Raw genomic sequence first — 5,197 nt, 5'->3', positions numbered from 1 at the left:
CCCTACCTTCCCAGGCAGGCCCATGAGTATTCTGAAAGAAGGAAAACCTGATAGTTCAGCTTCACAGAATCAAGCTAGTGATGTTCCTACCTTGCTAATTAAAGATCTTAAAAAGACAAATGCAGTACTGTAAAGAGGGGGGGGTGGGAAAGCAAAGGGAACATGTTGTCCCCAGCTTTGGTCAGAAAGATGTCCCCTGGGAGACGTAAGCATTGAACAGAGCATGAGCTTCTAAGGTTGAGGACAGTTCATCAGTTGCAAATTTATACAAAATAATAATTGCTAACCAACAGACCACATAGCTGTTCAGCAACCCGGGACGAAACGGGTGCCCAGGGCAAGACCAGCCCTAGGAGGGGAGGGGGGTATATTTGCCACTTCGGTCAATTAGAGCTGGGCTGTTACCAAAATGGAACAACGTGCTGGGGAACATCCACTGTGAAGGGCTTAAGACAGTTTGGGTTGGCAAACAGTGATTTTGAATCAAAGATGAAAAATACAGGCATGGATCCATTTGCAATAGGGTGGGAATGAGAGGAACATGCCATCATCTGAGTGGACCATAGGCGAAGGTCCAAGCAGAAAATGAAGACCTGCCCAGGAGCCCCCTGCATCTTTGCTCCCCATTGCCCCTCATAACTAATTACAGGAGGGAAAGTAGTAAGCTCTATCCCTTATTCGTGCTTATTTAAGTCAAGGGAAGGCAAGTTTTTTTGGTCCTAAGGGCCAAATATCTGGCAAACCAGTGAGACAATTGGGGGGGGGGGGGTTAGGGAGGAGAGGTCAGCTTGGCAGCAGCACTTCTGCATAGTGTCCTGCAGGGCTCCCCTACTTTTTAAAATCTTCCTGAGACCATTCAAGAGGTTATCTCTTTACTTGGGCAGCTAATTTTTCTTTTCATTAAATGCATTTGATTATTTTTTGTGTGGGTATCAAAAAAAAGGATTCACCTGTGGAGATGGTTACCAGCATCAAATTCCTGGGTGTGCAGCTAACGAGTAGGCTGGCTTGGTCACTCAACAGTGAGAAACTGATGAAACGGGCACAGCAGTGCCTGCATTTTCTGTGTCGCATGAGAAAAGCACATTTTCCTTCCCCTATCCTGACCACTTTCTACAGGGGGACGATTGAGAGCATCCTGTCATACAGCATCACAGTCTGGTTTGGAAGCATCACTGCTTCAGACAAGAAGGCGGTGCAGAGAGTGGTGAGGATGGCCGAAAAGATCATTGGCAGTTCCCTCCCTCCCATCCAGGACATAGCACAAAAGTGCTGCTTGAGCAGGGTCCACAAGATTATCTGGGACACTACACATCCTCCTCACGACCTGTTTTCCTTGTTACCTTCTGGGAGGAGGCTCCGTGGTATCCGAAGCAGAACATCCAGATTCAGCCATAGTTTCAATCCATACAGCATTAACCTTGTGAACTCTCAAGCTTCCTCCTTCCGTTATATATTCAAGATGGACAGTATTTAATATTTATTTGTTATGTATATGTAGGGGTGTGGGTCTATACATATGTTGTACATAGTATGTTTAGGTGTGTGTCATGTATGTGTTTTACTTTGAGAGCGGGCAACTAAATTTCATTTTTGATGTGTGCCGTTGTGCCCACAGTAAAAAAAAAATGACAATAAAGGTTATCTTATCTTATCTTATCTTATCTTATCTTATCTTATCTTATCTTACCTTATCTTAAAAAATACCCTAGTACAGGAGAAAGTCACAGCATGCAACCAAGCAGTCTTCAGCAATATGGAATTCTTCTAATGTATTCATGCACATTTTGTTAGCCACAGCCATTGTGGATAAGATGCAGTCGATCTGATCGGGTGAACAAGCTGACAAAGGCTGCCAACCGTTCCAGCTGATTCAGTGCTTTTTCTTGAAAGCTTGTTCTCCAAAGAATTAAATTTTAAAATGGAAGATTAGATTTGCTGAGAATATGGAGATGGATGGGTGTGTGTGTGGGGGGGATTCTCCTGCTTGTTAGGCTGGGTGGTAGTGGTGGTAAATTCAGAGTTATCTTTCTTTCAGTATCTAAGATCTCAGATTTTTAGACTCAGTGAGCACTAGGTGGCAATAGCAGGTTACGGCCTACATATCGTGCTGTCCACCCATCACTGCAAAATTCACCGTCACTAATTATGTTTTAAGAAAATAACTTGTATAGTGAAAGCTGATTCTGAAAGGCAAGGTGCAATTATTGTCTGAAATTGATATATTTGTCATGCTTCTTTCAAACCTCTTTTAGAGCAAGGAAAAGAGAAATGGATTCTTTTTGGGGAAAACTGTAGCTCATCATGACAAAATGTATGAATTGCTTACAGTTCTGATCAATGAAAGAAAAGGGAAACCCTCCCTTCTGCACAGATTATATCTCATTCATTGGTTATATGTCAGTGATGGCGAACCTTTTAGAGACCGAGTGCCCAAACTGCAACCCAAAACCCACTTATGCATCATCGGGTGCTGGGTGGGTGTGGCTCATTGGGTGGGTGTGGCCCATTGGGTGGGTATGGCCCATTGGGTGGGTGTGGCCCATTGGGTGGGTGTGGCTGTGGTGGTAACAGCAGACTGGGTGGGACTAAAAAGTTCAATCAATCAATTCCAACTTTGCAAGATCTTTTTTTTTCCCGCGAGAAGTTGAAATTGACTGATTGATTGAACCTCTTTTTTTGTGCATGGCGGCGGAGGCCTAAAGCGAAAAGGTTTTATAAAACCCAGCTGAAGGCCTAGGACTCGGGTGACGGCGCACGTGCCCACAGAGAAGGCTCTGAGTGCCGCCTCTGGCACCCGTGCCATAGGTTCGCCACCACTGTTATATGCCATCCAGATTTCTAAAAAAATCTTCCAATTAGGATTCACATCAGAAATTGTATATATGCATACATATATAGAGAAAAGTAAGCTGTTTGGGCAATAATAAATAAAAAGTAGGAATCTTGCCATCTTTATACTTTCAATGTATATAATATCCACTTCTGTTTTCCTAGTTTTCAAGTCATTGTTGTATAATTCACATGACAACGAACACTTTTAAAAATGAGCCTTTGAGAGCAAAATTAATGAAAACTTATCCATGCTAGTCAGAGACCACATGGAAATCAACTGCAATCTTGAGGATCAATATTATTTTATCTTCCTCCTGCTCTGCTTATTTCATTACCTCAATCAATATGCTTAAGAATGAATAAAAAGAGACGGTTTTTGAAGTCTTTACAACAAATGCAAGCTGCATATTATATAAACCCTTGACAGCCTGATAGCATTTCTCCTCCCCTCCCCTCTTATGCCAAAGAGAATCAAGGTGGGGCAATCCTGGTTTTTTTTTCTCATGCTTTCTTTTTGTCTGGACTGAGCTCATGTTCTGCTAATGGTCTCTGCATATCTTCTCCAAGGACATCTCTGTGCTTCTCTACACTTGAGGACAGTGAGCCTTTATGGTGAAATTTCCCTGACAAGAAAAAAAAAGCTTCAGGGAACAGACATCCTTATTCTTATCACCAGCATCAGCACCGCTACAGGATTTATATAGCATCATTCAAATTTGTTCTTATAGAACAAATCATCAGGATCTCCAAGAGTGGATGGACTCAATTACTAGGGTGATGGCTACACTATTGGGAGATCTGAAGGACCCTTAAGGAAGATCTGAAGTTGGAGACAGATCACCATACAGAGAGTCTATATCAGTGGTGGCGAACCCATGGCATGCGTGCCAGAGGCGGCACTCAGAGCCCTCTCTGTGGACACGCGTGCCATGCCCCAGGGATGACAACCATCCCTCTTCAACCAGCCACCCGCTAACTTGCCGAGGTCCCATCCCAGCACTGGCCGGATGCATCCCAGCACGACTGGTTTTCCTCCCCCCGTCCTGGCTCGCATGCTCTCCTTTTCCCGGGCACGACCCACTGCATCGCCTCCTCAGCTGTCAGTTGGCCGGCCGTCCAGCTCAGAGGCAACTTCTCTGAACTGCTGGCGGTGGGCTGTGGAACCCCAGAGTGTGCCGGTTGAGGGGCCGGCAGGCTGTGGCTGCTGACGGACACTGTCGGCCCCCATACGCTCGCTGCCCTCTGTGTGCGGGGGCCAATGGTGTCAGGCAGCAGCCGCCCTGTCCCCTGCCTCACCTTGCCCTGCGACAATGGCCCCTTCACCCTGCCTCACCTCGCCTCGCCTCATCCCACAGGACGAGCCTTCTGCCCACCGCCCCACCTGCCAGAGACCCCCTGGATCTCCCCCAACCCTGCCCGTCTCCCACAGGCATCCCTCCCCACGAGCAACATCGAGATGACCACATCCACCTTGGCCACACCCAGCCAGTCTGCCATGACCACCATAGCCACACCCACCCAGTGGGCCACGCCACCTGGCACCCAGCGATAAATAAGTGGGTTTTGGGTTGCAGTTTGGGCACTCAATCTCTAAAAGGTTCGCCACCACTGATCTATATGGTCACTAACAGTTAATACCAATTTGATGGCACATAATCAAATCCAGTTATTAGGGTCTCAAGAAGCCAAATCTCATCTCACAGATACAGACATAGCTGAAGATCCAGGTTTAAGCTCATGCTCAACTAGTGTTTATTGGGTGATTTTAAGGGAATCTCCCAGCTTAATGTAGCCTAGCTCACAGATTGCGGTTAGAACCTCACATGCCTTGAATTCACAGGTGAAATGTATAAAATAAAATAAAAAAGGGGACTACAGTCCTATTCAGGTGTGATACTGCTGTTTGCTCTTACAGTTACTATTAAAAGGCTTAAGGTGGGATGGTAGAGGTAGTTTCTCCATCTCCATAAAACTTTTGATGCAGCCCTAGATCTGGCTTATCTAAGCATGTGTGCAAACCAAGTACAACTCAGACTGCACATGCCTGTTTGCCAGACTAACCACACATCAGCTTATCTACTTGCCTTGCTGGACTTTTCTATTCTAATAGTGATCATAGGTGGTCCTTGCTTCCTCAACAAGAGTCCTGCTTCTGTGTTGAAACTTAGCCTAGTTTACAGCTGTACTGCATTCTGCCACTCCTTCTTCTATCAGCACTGTTTATATATCCTGCTCATGAATAATTGTTCCATTTAAGAGCAATGCCAATATGTTGATTGAGTTGTTATGTTTTGGGTATAGGGAATGGGCAGCTTGGGTGGTGAAATCTCTACATATACTGTAGAACAGTGGTTCTCAACCT

The sequence above is a fragment of the Protobothrops mucrosquamatus genome, unplaced genomic scaffold (assembly GCF_001527695.2).
Source record: "Protobothrops mucrosquamatus isolate PMUCROS unplaced genomic scaffold, P.Mucros_1.0 scaffold_285, whole genome shotgun sequence".
Taxonomy (NCBI): Eukaryota; Metazoa; Chordata; class Lepidosauria; order Squamata; family Viperidae; genus Protobothrops; species Protobothrops mucrosquamatus.
The sequence above is the reverse complement of the archived record's forward strand: the minus strand, read 5'-3'. Positions refer to the sequence as shown.